Genomic DNA, 17,918 nt, shown 5'->3' on the forward strand with positions numbered 1-17,918 from the left:
GCAGTATATGGTCTTGTGTGCCCCTGCAATTTGTTATACAGTATATCAGATGCACCAAGAGGACTCTCCGTAAACGAACTGGTAACCACTGTAGGTTGATTGCGGCTGGATCCCCAGACTATAGTGTCCCTCAACACTTTGCTCAGATACACAACAAGGACCTATCGAACATCAAGGTTGTTGCTATTGAATTTATTCCATCTAATATATATATATATATATATATATATATATATATATACCCACAAAACAAGTTACCACCAAGAGGCTGAACAACATGCAACATAGATGGGATATGGAATTTTCTATTTAGGTTGCACGCTGGAAACACAATTTGGTGTATGTTTGGTTCTTTGCACTGATCCATTGGAGGTAAGAATGCTTAGCCCTTCATCCTGATGAAGACAATAAACCATCAAACCGCTTTGGGTGAGACAGAGTGCTGAGTGTGCTAGCTGACAGCCAGTAACCCTTGACAACTGCAGATAGAGAGATGGCCTTTTGTGGTATTTCCAGGGACAGTGGTCTTGATATACTGTACATACTATTTTAACTTGTTTTGTGGGTAAATGTTATTACTTTTTAATAAATATTTGCGCTTGATATTAGTCGAGGAGAAGTGTGATTGTGTTTCTAGATACCCACCTGGATACCTTCCGCAATGTGAAGTGTGCAGTCTGATAGTTCCACAGCTGAGCCTTTGAAGGTGGAAGAGCCAGAGGATTACTGAAGTAGTGGAGAATGAGAGCCGTGGACACTCGTATAGTGCAGTGTTTTTTACTCATGTATTTCACAGATGATAACACAAGTAGGGCTGCACATTGTGAGTATTTGTGGGCCAGTATATTTAGCCCCTCTGCTTCCTCTGTAGACTGAAAGATCTGCTGGGCTTTACTGTTCAACCATTTGTGGAACATCATTTCTTCCACACATTTGAGTATGGACATTTGAATTAAGATCAAATGATTGAAGGATAGTTCCCTAAGAATTCTAAAAGAGCCAGCTGATCTATTATGATTTAAAGGTCCATTATTTGCGGTGAGCATAATACGATCAGCATGGGTGAAGGTGTACAACATCATGGATTTGGACTTTAAATGGACTTTCATTATCAATATGATCACCTGTTTGAAACATTTACACTACTTACATTTATTGTTGGAATATATTTATAGTGTGGTTAACACTGTCACGTTATTATTACTCATATATTTTATACACTGGTTTTGGAAGATATATTAGGCAATGCACAAATTTTGATATTGTTCACACAGTGACAAGCTGAACTTGCACTCTCTATCTATAATTTTTGGTCAGCATGTCTGTTTGTAGTAAAAAAGATTGGGAACATGGTATTTTGCTTGCAAAAAATAGAGATCAGAGAACTTACTGGAGTTGTTGGAACACAAGGGTAGTTGGAAAAGGATACATTTTACTGAACTGAGAATGACCATATCTCATTTTTTTTTGATAGCCAATACAGACTGTCGATTGAGATCAAGCTGTACAGTTTTTAGTGTCGATGCATCTTTGCAGGGGTCACAAAGATATTTATCTATTTGTTCAGCATATCATTGGCATAATAGTTTAAAGGATATTGTAATTAAAAGCATACTTAAAGGGAATTGTGGAGTTCTTTTGCACTCACAGTGTCCCCTATAGCTGTCTCTACACTATGTGAGAGCTGGCAGGGACTTTTGAGATATGCGGTCTTGTGATAAATGGGACTTATCCGAAGGTAATTCAATCAAATCAGTTCAATTTAGCTATAAAGTTATATGGTACAATGGGAGTTTATGTTACATTATCTACACTACTTTCACAGTGTATGCAATTCATTAGCCCCTGAAAAAGGGAATCTTTGGGACCGCTCATGCATAAATATATTGGAAGGCAAACAAGGTAAAAATACAAAGTACCCTTTTTGAAGGTCTGAGTTTATTATGTGGGCTCCGAGAAACTTTACAGTGCTTTGAATTTATCCCTCCTTATAGCTACCTCTTTTAGGAGTCCCTAACCATTGAGAAATAAATATCTGAATTCAGTTGATCCAGCACCCCATATGACCTACCCAGGTAAGGTTATTTACAACTGGAGCTGATTTGCATGCGTAAATCGTAGCAAGTTGATTTCCTGGATGCAGAAACTCCATTGTTGTGATGAATGGTGGGTTACCCTCCCTGCATTTGCCTGTGGGGGGAATATATGACTGCAACTATGACACAGCTTGGTGATAAACAATCACTTAGATAGTTTTAAAATGTGTAAATATGTAGACCAACATAATTATGTTGGGAAATGGAGTGTTATAATGTATGTTTGTGATTATTATAGAAATAGACACCCCCGTGTTAGTGCCCATTCACACTACCGCGACTTGTCAGGCGACTGGTCAGCCTGACAAGTCGCGGTCCATGCAGTGCTATGGTAACCGTTCCAATAAGAGCGACGCAAGTCACTCCGACTTAGAAAATAGTTCCTGTACTACTTCGGGGCGACATCGGAGCGACTTGCATTGACATTCATTATATGAAGTCTGTGCAAGTCGCGCCGAAGTCGCGGTGCACGCGACTTTACAGGTCGCCCCCGAAGTCGTGCCGCGGTAGTGTGAACCTGCACTTACTCCTAAAGAAGTACAAGCTACAAAACAAACTGTGAAACCTGCTTGAAAATATTAAACAACTAACATACTAGGAGTTTGATAGGTGGTCTTTGGAGCTTGGGTTTTAAAAATATGGATGTCTAGTATGATTAATGAATATTGTCTTTATGTACAAATAAGCTGTGAACCTATTTTATTTATTTACAGAAAATACACCTATCATTTTTATACAGATTTTAGGTACACGAGAAGTACCTCAAAAGTCTTATTTATTATATTTCAAAATTATGTGTAGATGTGGCACCTGATAAAATGCCACCACTATAAAATGAGTGTGAGTTTTATAGCCCAACAGTATATTCAGAATCATACATACTGTATAACTGTAAAAAAAAATATTAAATAATAATAATATCCTAAAAGCTGGCAAGAGCATAGAAAAAGCAAATTATGAAATATTACAAAAGACATACAACAAGCTATACTGTTTTAAGACATAGTGAATTTATGGGGTCCCCAGCTTTGCCAGTCAGGGCCTTCATGGCATGCTAAGCTAATTTACATAGGCATATTTAAATTTGGAAACAGACTAAAGCCCCCTAAAATATGCAATTAATTTCAGTCCCAGTACAAATTCGGAAAATAAATGTGAAAAAAAAAATGCACCGGTCTGTGTTGTCAGAAGGGGCGGTGCCATCCGGTGACGTAGACAGGTGGCCTCGGCCTTTTCCTATAAAAGAACTGTCCAACGAGGGAGCCTGTTGTAGGCATAGTGCCTTCGCGTCTGCGAGAACTATTTTTTTTTTTTTTGGTGCGACGGGCAGCGTGATTGAAACGGATCTACATCAGGGGACAGGTTTTTTTTAAAATAAAGGATTTGTCAAAAACTGCATGTGTGTTTTTATTATTATTGGACACTTTTTTGGTGAATGAGTACTATGTACCTGATACCCATTCACATAGGGGGGGGTCGGGATCTGGGGGCCCACTTGTTAAAGGGGGTTTCCAGATTCCAATAAGCCCCCTGTCTGCAGAACCCGACAACCACAGCCCAGGGTTATCGGGAAGAGACCCTTGTCCCCATCAACATGCGGACATCAACACCCCCCATGTTGAGGGCATGTGGCCTGGTATGGTTCAGGGGGGGTGCTCACTTGTCACCCCTCCCCTTTCCTGACCTGCTGGGGTGCATGCTCAGATAAGGGTCTGGTATGGATTGGGGGGGGGGGCCTACGCTGTTTTTTTTTTACATTTTTCTATTGCTGGACAATGCCGGCATTCTTTTCTTTACATTCATCTGTCAGTGGGGAACCCGCTGACAGATGATGACTCATGTTTGTTAAGGGCGCGGGCGGCCAGCTTCCCGGCCCGCTGCTGGACAACCAGCTATTTCTTCACACAGAATTTGAATTGGTCAATCATTTTTCGACCGATTCAAATTCTAATCGTTCTAAAAAGTTAGAATTCATTAAAAAAGTAATAAATTAAATTTTTTTAATGAGAACAAAACACAATTTAAGTAAAACTAAATGAAACTAAACAAATTCAGAAACCAAACTAAACGGATTCCATAACGCAACCAAATTAGCAACATAACAAATCTTTCTGAAACAAAATTAATTTTTCCGTTCTGCATATGTCTACCCCATAACATATGCCATTTCATTGCATGTGTTGCATTAAGGCAGCCAAATTAGAATGGGCTGCCAATGCATGTCAAAAGAACAAAAACCAGGCCTGCACCCTTTTTATAACACAGCGCACCACAATGTATTGTAAACTGGAACCTGATTGCAGAACTCTAGATGTGACTTGGGAGGGGCATATAAGACTGCTGCGGAGAGACTGCTGCTCTCACATAGAAAGTAATCATCCTCCCAACAGTATGCTGGCTTGGGGGCAAAGTTTTCCTATCTGGACATGGCTGATTTACAAAGAGAGACAATCTGTAAGACTGGATAATCTTTTGTTTTCATACACATAATATGTACTGTATTTAGCTTATTTAACTGAGAGTTCAGTTGGGCTTTAAAGTTCATTTATTTGACTCATTGAAGAATTTTCTTCTTTTAGTATTGCTTTTGAATTTTTTAAATATATTAAACTGCTATATATTTTTTTGTTTAATAACTTATCAAGATATATTAATTAATTCTCAGTATTCTATATACAGTATTAACAATGTATTTCTTTTTAGGGAGTGCTCTATTCCATTCTACATGCTTTTTAACAGGCACTACGGACCTTGAAGAACACTGGTTTGTTTGTTGGTTCAAAGCAGCTGTTAATTTTTTTTCTTCTGAGCTATTAGCGCTTTGAGAATTTATTTTATTTTTTAATGTAATATAAATGCTTGTAAAAGCTAGGCAGCTATGGTTCTATTCTCCTGCCACAGCAATGTTTTCTTTTTCTACATATCTTTTTTTTTTAAATATGTCTAGGCTCACTAAATTATTTGAACATGCTAAATAAGTTTCTGGCATATCATAGCCATTGTCTGTTTGGCAATATTATCAAAGAGCACTGGCACATTCATTGAATGGAGCATCCAAGACCCACCACAGACACTGACTGCACAAATGAACTAAAATCAGACACTGCTGGGTCACAGCAAGAAACTCACTGGAAAATAAAATCCCATCAAGAGAGGCAGAGGCCATGACAATAAAGAATCAGCCTTTTCTTAGCAGGTGTTTTGACAATCAACATCTGCTAACCATATTACTGCAAATGCCAAATGCAATCATATGGCTATATGAGAGATCTGACCCTTACAAATGTGTTATAAAACCCTTGCACATTTTTTCTCGATCATACATGTAGATAGTCAACACAATTATACATTTTTGTAATTGATAGTTTTTTCATATAATTCCTTATGCATTTGATACAGACATATAAAATGGCACAGTTGCTCTAAAAAGAGAAAATGTGTACAGTATAAAATGTAGATAGTACTATTCGTAGTTTTTATTCATCTGCAGATTTCTTTCAATAAACATTTATGCTCACTGGTGCTTACATTTCTGAGAACCTAAAATTAAATAAATGACTATGGCTATGAAAGCATTCTGGTCCCTCCAAAACAATCTAATTTAAAGACTGCTGGAGTCAAATATATACTTTCTTCCCTTCAATGCTGTCTTGTGCTGCCCAAGAACATGATAATCCCAGGCACCCAGGAGGGACAAGTAAACTGGGACACATGATGAGGGGGGGGGGGGGAAAGAAATGGCGCATTACAGCACCAAATGGAAGTGATCAGGTCTCCTTCCAAAAGTCCAAGTTGAGGAAACCAAAACAGACTCTTGGCTCCTTTACTGCAAGGAATCTGTTTACAGGGTGGTGGTGCTGCCAGCATAAGCCCATAGGCGTGCGCACAGGGTGTGCTGAGTGTGCCTGGGCACACCCTAATCACCTAGGGCACATTAGCATTATCGCTCTGTTTGCCAGTGAGGAGATAGGAAAGATCTCCCTCTGACTTGCTCTGCCATAAGAGAAGTGCCTACGCACTTCTATTTCACTGTGCCAGCAGGGAGAGTAATGTACTGGGCCATATACATGTAGGCACACACATGCATGTGTATTGAAACTTTGGGGTGCACACCCTAATGCAATAGGCTGCGCACACCTATGCATAAGCCTTACATCAATGGCAGTGAAATGATAAAGGAGCTAGATGTTTTATGCCTACTGGCTACTAAACCCTGTCTTGCAGGAAAGGAATATGATGGTCCAAAGCTGAAATCCAGACAAAGTAGCTAAACTATGTGCATGGACAAAACTTTTTTTTTGGGGGGATAAAATAGGGGCCCTGTCATATTATTTTTTTTGCTATCTCTGTCCTGTTTGGGATATTTCTCTTCCGTTGCTGTATCAGAGACACAAAGGAAGTGGAAGTAAATCGTTCTAAAGTGAGGGAAATTCTCCTCTTACACAGTTGTCTGTATTGGAAGGCTAACACTGACTTCTTGCAACAACTCGATAATATTGAATTTCCCCTCACTTTTTGCTTTCTGTGACAATGGTTGAAAAGACAAATAGAAAACTGAACTTCCCCAGTGGGGGACACACAGACAATGATAAAAACTTGACAGAGGATCTAACCCTCCCGCACTCTATGCAAAAGAACAAACAAAGTTTTGCCTTACCGAAATTTTAAACACACAGTTGAAAGACTTACATGTGGGTTTTTTTTTTTTTTTTAAAGAATCTGTAATTTTTCCTAAGACAGTCCTGAGATGTAAAAATCAGCCAGGCCTGTAAATGACTCATGAAGACGCAGCGGTAGACTAGCAAGGAAATCTCTGTCAGTATTTCATTTGTCGGAATACAGTATAAGAAATGCACACAGCTTAAAGCGGAACTTCACTCAAAATGGGAAGTTCTGCTTTAAGTCCTTAAGTCCCCCCCCCCCCTCCTCTCCTATATCTGTATTTTTTTAGGGGGGGAGTGGGTACCTAGTTTTGGCAGGTACCCGTTCTCACTTAGGCGATCTGATCAGATGTCGCCCCCCCACAGTCTTCTGGGACACGTCACAGGTGCAGTGAGCAGCCAGCTGTCAAGCTGAAAGAAGCAAAGCTGGCTGCCCACAGTTAGGATGCCAGCACCAGGAACCCGAAGGCTAATTAAGATCTAGCCAGGGGGAGGGTGGTGCAGGATCCCTTGACAGTTAAGCGTCCTTCTATTAAAAGTCAGCAGCTATAGTATTTGTAGCTGCTGACTTCTCATTCTTTTTTCCCAGACTGAACAAGCACTTTATTTGGCCCAGCTTACTACTCCCTCTCCTATTTTGTGGTTTTATTGTATATGGAAAGTGCTTGATACCAGCATACTTAGTATTGAAATATTTTTTTAATCATTTACAACATATAATAAACACATAACTGCATTAATGGTGATTTTATTATCTTCCTACAGTACTGCTTTCATATTTTCTAAAAGAGTTCTTAAGACTAGGATAGTGCAAATTGTTTATAAATTCTCTACAGACACCACCTTTGCTCCTCTTTACTTTGTCATACATTTCATTTTTGATTATCTGTGTATGCCCTCATCCTTTCTTATATGTGTATGCCCTCATCCTTTCTTATCTGTGTATGCCCTGATCCTTTCTTATCTATGTATACCCTCATCCTTTCTTATCTATGTATACCCTCATCCTTTCTTACCTGTGTATGCCCTCATCCTTTCTTATCTGTGTATGCCCTCATCCTTTCTTATCTGTGTATACCCTCATCCTTTCTTATCTGTGTATGCCCTCATCCTTTCTTATCTATGTATACCCTCATCCTTTCTTACCTGTGTATGCCCTCATCCTTTCTTATCTGTATATGCCCTCATCCTTTCTTATCTGTGTATACCCTCATCCTTTCTTATCTGTGTATGCCCTCATCCTTTCTTATCTATGTATACCCTCATCCTTTCTTACCTGTGTATGCCCTCATCCTTTCCTATCTGTGTATACCCTCATCCTTTCTTATCTGTGTATACCCTCATCCTTTCTTATCTGTGTATGCCCTCATCCTTTCTTATCTATGTATACCCTCATCCTTTCTTACCTGTGTATGCCCTCATCCTTTCCTATCTGTGTATACCCTCATCCTTTCTTACCTGTGTATGCCCTCATCCTTTCCTATCTGTGTATACCCTCATCCTTTCTTATCTGTGTATGCCCTCATCCTTTCTTATCTATGTATACCCTCATCCTTTCTTACCTGTGTATGCCCTCATCCTTTCTTATCTGTGTATGCCCTCATCCTTTCCTATCTGTGTATGCCCTCATCCTTTCTTATCTGTGTATGCCCTCATCCTTTCCTATCTGTGTATACCCTCATCCTTTCTTATCTGTGTATGCCCTCATCCTTTCTTATCTATGTATACCCTCATCCTTTCTTACCTGTGTATGCCCTCATCCTTTCTTATCTATGTATGCCCTCATCCTTTCCTATCTGTGTATACCCTCATCCTTTCTTATCTGTGTATGCCCTCATCCTTTCTTATCTATGTATACCCTCATCCTTTCTTACCTGTGTATGCCCTCATCCTTTCCTATCTGTGTATACCCTCATCCTTTCCTATCTGTGTATACCCTCATCCTTTCTTATCTGTGTATGCCCTCATCCTTTCTTATCTGTGTATACCCTCATCCTTTCTTATCTATGTATGCCCTCATCCTTTCTAATCTGTGTATACCCTCATCCTTCCTTATCTGTGTATGCCCTCATCCTTTCTTATCTGTGTATACCCTCATCCTTTCTTATCTGTGTATGCCCTCATCCTTTCTTATCTGTGTATGCCCTCATCCTTTCTTATATGTGTATGCACTCATCCTTTCTTATCTATGTATGCCCTCATCCTTTCTTACCTGTGTATACCCTCATCCTTTCTTATCTGTGTATACTCTCATCCATTCTTATCTATGTATGCCCTCATCCTTTCTAATCTGTGTATGCCCTCATCCTTTCTTATCTGTGTATGCCCTCATCCTTTCTTATCTGTGTATGCCCTCATCCTTTCTTATCTGTGTATACCCTCATCCTTCCTTATCTGTGTATGCCCTCATCCTTTCTTATCTGTGTATGCCCTCATCCTTTCTTATCTGTGTATACCCTCATCCTTCCTTATCTGTGTATGCCCTCATCCTTTCTTATCTGTGTATACCCTCATCCTTCCTTATCTGTGTATGCCCTCATCCTTTCTTATCTGTGTATACCCTCATCCTTTCTTACCTGTGTATACCCTCATCCTTTCCTATCTGTGTATACCCTCATCCTTTCCTATCTGTGTATGCCCTCATCCTTTCTTATCTGTGTATACCCTCATCCTTTCTTATCTGTGTATGCCCTCATCCTTTCTTACCTGTTTATGCCCTCATCCTTTCCTATCTGTGTATACCCTGATCCTTTCTTATCTGTGTATGCCCTCATCCTTTATTATCTGTGTATACCCTCATCCTTTCTTATCTGTGTATACCCTCATCCTTTCTTATCTGTGTATACCCTCATCTTTTCTTATCTGTGTATACCCTCATCCTTTCTTATCTGTGTATGCCCTCATCCTTTCTTATCGGTGTATGCCCTCATCCTTTCTTATCGGTGAATGCCCTCATCCTTTCTTATCTGTGTATACCCTCATCCTTTCTTATCTGTGTATGCCCTCATCCTTTCTTATCTGTGTATACCCTCATCCTTTCTTATCTGTGTATACCCTCATCCTTTCTTATCTGTGTATACCCTCATCCTTTCTTACCTGTGTATGCCCTCATCCTTTCCTATCTGTGTATACCCTCATCCTTTCTTACCTGTGTATGCCCTCATCCTTTCCTATCTGTGTATACCCTCATCCTTTCTTATCTGTGTATGCCCTCATCCTTTCCTATGTGTGTATACCCTCATCCTTTCTTATCTGTGTATGCCCTCATCCTTTCTTATCTGTGTATGCCCTCATCCTTTTCTTATCTGTGTATGCCCTCATCCTTTCTTATCTGTGTATGCCCTCATCCTTTCTTATCTGTGTATGCCCTCATCCTTTCTTATCTGTGTATGCCCTCATCCTTTCTTATCTGTGTATGCCCTCATCCTTTCTTATCTGTGTATGCCCTCATCCTTTCTTATCGGTGTATGCCCTCATCCTTTCTTATCCGTGTATACCCTCATCCTTTCTTATCCGTGTATGCCCTCATCCTTTCTTATCCGTGTATACCCTCATCCTTTCTTATCCGTGTATGCCCTCATCCTTTCTTATCCGTGTATGCCCTCATCCTTTCTTATCTGTGTATGCCCTCATCCTTTCTTATCTGTGTATGCCCTCATCCTTTCTTATCGGTGTATACCCTCATCCTTTCCTATCTGTGTATGCCCTCATCCTTTCTTATCTGTGTATACCCTCATCCTTTCTTATCTGTGTATGCCCTCATCCTTTCTTACCTGTTTATGCCCTCATCCTTTCCTATCTGTGTATACCCTGATCCTTTCTTATCTGTGTATGCCCTCATCCTTTATTATCTGTGTATACCCTCATCCTTTCTTATCTGTGTATACCCTCATCCTTTCTTATCTGTGTATACCCTCATCTTTTCTTATCTGTGTATACCCTCATCCTTTCTTATCTGTGTATGCCCTCATCCTTTCTTATCGGTGTATGCCCTCATCCTTTCTTATCGGTGAATGCCCTCATCCTTTCTTATCTGTGTATACCCTCATCCTTTCTTATCTGTGTATGCCCTCATCCTTTCTTATCTGTGTATACCCTCATCCTTTCTTATCTGTGTATACCCTCATCCTTTCTTATCTGTGTATACCCTCATCCTTTCTTACCTGTGTATGCCCTCATCCTTTCCTATCTGTGTATACCCTCATCCTTTCTTACCTGTGTATGCCCTCATCCTTTCCTATCTGTGTATACCCTCATCCTTTCTTATCTGTGTATGCCCTCATCCTTTCCTATGTGTGTATACCCTCATCCTTTCTTATCTGTGTATGCCCTCATCCTTTCTTATCTGTGTATGCCCTCATCCTTTTCTTATCTGTGTATGCCCTCATCCTTTCTTATCTGTGTATGCCCTCATCCTTTCTTATCTGTGTATGCCCTCATCCTTTCTTATCTGTGTATGCCCTCATCCTTTCTTATCTGTGTATGCCCTCATCCTTTCTTATCTGTGTATGCCCTCATCCTTTCTTATCGGTGTATGCCCTCATCCTTTCTTATCCGTGTATACCCTCATCCTTTCTTATCCGTGTATGCCCTCATCCTTTCTTATCCGTGTATACCCTCATCCTTTCTTATCCGTGTATGCCCTCATCCTTTCTTATCCGTGTATGCCCTCATCCTTTCTTATCTGTGTATGCCCTCATCCTTTCTTATCTGTGTATACCCTCATCCTTTCTTATCCGTGTATACCCTCATCCTTTCTTATCGGTGTATGCCCTCATCCTTTCTTATCTGTGTATGCCCTCATCCTTTCTTATCTGTGTATGCCCTCATCCTTTCTTATCGGTGTATGCCCTCATCCTTTCTTATCGGTGAATGCCCTCATCCTTTCTTATCTGTGTATACCCTCATCCTTTCTTATCTGTGTATGCCCTCATCCTTTCTTATCTGTGTATACCCTCATCCTTTCTTATCTGTGTATACCCTCATCCTTTCTTATCTGTGTATACCCTCATCCTTTCTTACCTGTGTATGCCCTCATCCTTTCCTATCTGTGTATACCCTCATCCTTTCTTACCTGTGTATGCCCTCATCCTTTCCTATCTGTGTATACCCTCATCCTTTCTTATCTGTGTATGCCCTCATCCTTTCCTATGTGTGTATACCCTCATCCTTTCTTATCTGTGTATGCCCTCATCCTTTCTTATCTGTGTATGCCCTCATCCTTTTCTTATCTGTGTATGCCCTCATCCTTTCTTATCTGTGTATGCCCTCATCCTTTCTTATCTGTGTATGCCCTCATCCTTTCTTATCTGTGTATGCCCTCATCCTTTCTTATCTGTGTATGCCCTCATCCTTTCTTATCTGTGTATGCCCTCATCCTTTCTTATCGGTGTATGCCCTCATCCTTTCTTATCCGTGTATACCCTCATCCTTTCTTATCCGTGTATGCCCTCATCCTTTCTTATCCGTGTATACCCTCATCCTTTCTTATCCGTGTATGCCCTCATCCTTTCTTATCCGTGTATGCCCTCATCCTTTCTTATCTGTGTATGCCCTCATCCTTTCTTATCTGTGTATGCCCTCATCCTTTCTTATCGGTGTATACCCTCATCCTTTCCTATCTGTGTATGCCCTCATCCTTTCTTATCTGTGTATACCCTCATCCTTTCTTATCTGTGTATGCCCTCATCCTTTCTTACCTGTTTATGCCCTCATCCTTTCCTATCTGTGTATACCCTGATCCTTTCTTATCTGTGTATGCCCTCATCCTTTGTTATCTGTGTATACCCTCATCCTTTCTTATCTGTGTATACCCTCATCCTTTCTTATCTGTGTATACCCTCATCTTTTCTTATCTGTGTATACCCTCATCCTTTCTTATCTGTGTATGCCCTCATCCTTTCTTATCGGTGTATGCCCTCATCCTTTCTTATCGGTGAATGCCCTCATCCTTTCTTATCTGTGTATACCCTCATCCTTTCTTATCTGTGTATGCCCTCATCCTTTCTTATCTGTGTATACCCTCATCCTTTCTTATCTGTGTATACCCTCATCCTTTCTTATCTGTGTATACCCTCATCCTTTCTTACCTGTGTATGCCCTCATCCTTTCCTATCTGTGTATACCCTCATCCTTTCTTACCTGTGTATGCCCTCATCCTTTCCTATCTGTGTATACCCTCATCCTTTCTTATCTGTGTATGCCCTCATCCTTTCCTATGTGTGTATACCCTCATCCTTTCTTATCTGTGTATGCCCTCATCCTTTCTTATCTGTGTATGCCCTCATCCTTTTCTTATCTGTGTATGCCCTCATCCTTTCTTATCTGTGTATGCCCTCATCCTTTCTTATCTGTGTATGCCCTCATCCTTTCTTATCTGTGTATGCCCTCATCCTTTCTTATCTGTGTATGCCCTCATCCTTTCTTATCTGTGTATGCCCTCATCCTTTCTTATCGGTGTATGCCCTCATCCTTTCTTATCCGTGTATACCCTCATCCTTTCTTATCCGTGTATGCCCTCATCCTTTCTTATCCGTGTATACCCTCATCCTTTCTTATCCGTGTATGCCCTCATCCTTTCTTATCCGTGTATGCCCTCATCCTTTCTTATCTGTGTATGCCCTCATCCTTTCTTATCTGTGTATACCCTCATCCTTTCTTATCCGTGTATACCCTCATCCTTTCTTATCGGTGTATGCCCTCATCCTTTCTTATCTGTGTATGCCCTCATCCTTTCTTATCTGTGTATGCCCTCATCCTTTCTTATCGGTGTATGCCCTCATCCTTTCTTATCTGTGTATGCCCTCATCCTTTCTTATCTGTGTATGCCCTCATCCTTTCTTATCCGTGTATACCCTCATCCTTTCTTATCCGTGTATGCCCTCATCCTTTCTTATCCGTGTATACCCTCATCCTTTCTTATCCGTGTATACCCTCATCCTTTTTTATCTGTGTATGCCCTCATCCTTTCTTATCTGTGTATACCCTCATCCTTTCTTATCCGTGTATGCCCTCATCCTTTCTTATCTGTGTATGCCCTCATCCTTTCTTATCTGTGTATACCCTCATCCTTTCTTATCCGTGTATGCCCTCATCCTTTAAATCTGTTTTTCTCAACCTTTTTTTCAGTCAAGGCACAATCTGCACAATCTGGAGGCACTGCATTCTAAAATGTAACAAAAAAACTAAACTAAAAGGTTTTACATATCTCAGTAGCATTAACACACATAGGTCACCCAACATTAGAGGTGAGTTATTCCTTCAAAGCAAATACATCTTTACACACTAGTACTGACTCTTATTCCAATGTTTCTCATTCAGTTTTTCTCCCTAACTCATCTATTGTAACCCCAATGCTGATGAAGAGTGGCAGGGGAGGAGCAAACAAGGATGCTGTGCAAGCAACCGATATCCTCCCTATCAATCGATGACGTCATCTGTTGTTAGGATGCACAATGAAAACCCGTAGCTGTTTGTAACTAAAAAGCAGACTTGAGCCACTCGCTGGCTTGTATACAATTTTTGGGCAATTTTTGGCATGTTGCCAGAGCACACTGAAAAAAACCCAAAGGCATCCTGGTTGAAAAAGGCTGCTTTACCCGATAACTGTTAAAACCAGACAGTAGTTGGAGGGGGGCCCAATGCAGACTTGGATATCTTTTTTCTATTAACCGCTTGCTGATCCCCTGCTGCATAGATACTGCAGCAGGCTGGCTGGGCACCCGCGATCGCTCCCCGCTGAGAGAGAAGGACAGTCAGCTGTTGTAAACACAGCAGACCGTTGTTCTCCCTGAAATGCTCACAGCACCTGTGATCCTTCTATATAGGATCACAGGTCTCTATGTTCATTTCCCAAGTCCCTCCCCCCCAGTTATAAAACACTCCCCTAGGCTCACAATTAACCCTTTGATCTCCCCTAGGTTAACCCCTTCCCTGCCAGTGTCAATATTACAGTAACAGTGCATATTTTTAGCACTGATTACTTTAGTAATGTCACTGGTCCCCTCAGAAGTGTCAAAAATGTCAGTTAGGGGTCTGTCTGCCGCAATGTCGCAGTCCTGCTAAAAATCGCAGATCACCGCCGTTACTAGTAAAAAAATAAATAGTTAAGAAATCTTTCCCCTAGTTTGTAGACGTGATAACTTTTGCACAAACCAATCAAAATACGCTTATTGCAATTTTTTTATCCAAAAATATGTAGCAGAATACAAATTGGCCTAAAAGAATGAACATTTTTGATTTGTACATTATTTTTTTTTTTTTGGAATGTTATATAGCAGAATGTGAAAAATATTGGTTTTTGTTCCAGAATTGTCATTCTTTTCTTGCTTATAGCGCAAAAAATAAAAGTCGCACAGGTGATCAAATACTACCAAAAGAAAGCTTTAAAACTTTATTTGGGTACAGTATCGTATGACCGTGCAATTGTCCATTAAAGTAATGCAGTCCTGAATCGCAAAAAATGGCCTGGTCATTAAGAGGGCAAATCCTTCCAGTCCAGAAGCATTTAAAGGAAAACTGGTCCAAAATAGTAAAATAAAAATCATTTTTTAAATGAAACTGTATATTTCCTGCTACTACCATAACCTACCATTAAATAACAACCCAAAATATATTCTCCTGCTCCTGACAATCGTAGTGATACCACATATGTTTATGTTAGTTGTTGTTTGTTCCCGCTGTACATCCCCAAATCAATAGTGCATGTTTTACTTTTTTTAAATCCTACCTAAAACACACTGACACTAACACTAATACTCATTTAAAAAAAAAAAAAAAAAATCCCGCCCAGGAAAATACTGATCCTGACCTTTGACCCTGGCCTTGACCCAAACACCAACCCTGGCACTGACCCAGATCAAACCTTGATCTAGGTATTTTTTAAATTATATTTTTATAAATTTTTTTAAAAACTATTATTATTATTTTTTTCCACACACTTTTTTTTTTTTCCTAAGGGCTCTTTCACACGGGCATTCCGATCAGATCCGCCTGTCAGTTTTTTAGGCGGATCTGATCGAATGCCCCATTCAGCCCTATGGAGCAGCGGATGTCAGCAGTGACATGTCCGCTGACACCCGCTGCCATCCGCATCCGATCTTGTCCGTGAAATCCGGACGGATGGAAACCCTATTTTCCGTCCGTCCTGGGGATCGGATCGGATGGGATCGGATGAGAGCGGACAGGCGGTCCGCTCTTATCCGATTCTCCAAAGAGAGCAGCGGGGCTCTGACACCTCCCTCTCCGCACACAGTACGGAGACGGAGCTGTCATCCGCCGGCTCAGCGGGGATCGTCGAATCTATCCCCGCTGAGCAGAGCACGGTCTGCAACGGAATGCAGACCGTGTAAAAGTGGGCCTATCTCTGCAAGGGCAGAGAATGATACAATGTATCTCTCTCGTTCATTCACAGAGACAGAAAACACGGGGGCGAGCTTCACAGTGACTGATCACAGTGATAGCCTATCAGAGGCTATCACAGTGATCAGGTGACCCAGAACCAGCTGTTCCAGGTCCCGATCGTTAGTACTCAGCACAAAGGGAGGTACGCAAATATGTGGCCCCACGGAAAAAAGCCCAGTCCAGTGGGGCCGCATATTGGCGTACTGTCGGCCTGAAAGGGCTCAAGACAATGTTAGCTTATGAATTATGAAAAAAATGGCAGACTTTTTGTATACTATTAGTTGGTCGAAATATCTTCTGGTACATAGACTTTGGGGACTATAGAAGAAGGGTTTTCTCTCCAGCCTTTCCATAAAGTTGCAAGAATTGCTAAGGTCTCCATTAATTACATGCAAAATATTCACCGAACATCCACTCAAGCTGTGTACTTAGAAATAAAAATGAGGAGTATTTAGCTTTGAGGCAGCTTATTCTCCTTTTATTTCCATTGAATTGTTAGCCTCTAAGAAATTGGATATGACTGGGTCTTCCCTGTTTGGATTTATGATCAGACATCACAGTATTATACAACAGAAATGAATCAAAGTTTATTCTGGCTTGCCAGTGTTATGTCTAAATACTGGTTTACAATGCAGCCATTTCAATGTGCAGACTATGAAATGTTCTATGTGATTTAAATAAAAGTCTGGTGCTTAGGGAATATTCCACAACTAAACAAACAGTGATGGCACTTTCCTGATGTTTCAATTCTGGAAAATAATGGAAATATTGTGCAAATTTAATGTTTTTGTAATTGTTTACAGTGATATTTTTTTTTTGCTAGATTTCCTCCTGCTCCCTCTTTTGCATGCAAAATACTCACATTTGTCAGCTGAGATTCTGCCTACCATTTGTAAACTTCATGGTTTACCATGGTCAATAAATTGGAAATTGCACCAGTGAACTGAAAATGCTAAATAAATAAAATTACTTAATTGATTATAAAGGTATACATTTCAAATTACTATACATCTATGTATTTAATGTATATACAGCATATATATATGTATATATATATATATATATATATATATATATATACCGATTAGCCATATCGTTATGATCACCCACCATAACTCATTAAAGCATGGATGCCTCTAGATAACTACCGGCACGCTGTGGTATCTGGCACCAAGTCATCAGTAGCAGATGGTGGGGCCTCCATGGATTGGACATGTTTTTGCAGCAAATCTCACAGATGTTCAATTGGATTGATATCTGGAGAATTTGTAAGCCAAGTCAACACCTCAAACTCGTTGTTGTGTTCCTCAAACCATCCTTGAAGTCCTCAGCCCGGACCACCTTCTTTGTTGTTCCCTGTTCCAGTTCTGATGCTCACTGCAGACCAGAAACATCCATAATGAGCTGAAGTTTTGGAGTTGCTAGGACCCAGTCGTCTGGCCATTACAATTTGGCCCTTGTCAAAGTCGCTCAAATTCTTACGCTTGTCCAACACATCAACTGTACTCCCCTCTCCGTTGCCTTTGCAGCATAAGGGGGATTGGTTGAGGGGTGGTTAAGACACAAGTGTATACAAGGCCCTTAAGCTTGCTCTTCCTACCTCCCTCCTATTGACCAGTAGGGCAGCCCATCGCACAGAAGAGTTTAAACTTTGCCTGATGAGAATAGAGAGGCATTATGATAGAAAGGAAAAGCAGCTGAAGGGATGTTTCTTTTTTTTTGTAAGTGACAGTCACTTTAAATAATAATCTAGTATATG

This window comes from Pelophylax lessonae, assembly GCF_965119305.1.
Source record: "Pelophylax lessonae genome assembly, chromosome: 1".
NCBI classification, from domain to species: domain Eukaryota; kingdom Metazoa; phylum Chordata; class Amphibia; order Anura; family Ranidae; genus Pelophylax; species Pelophylax lessonae.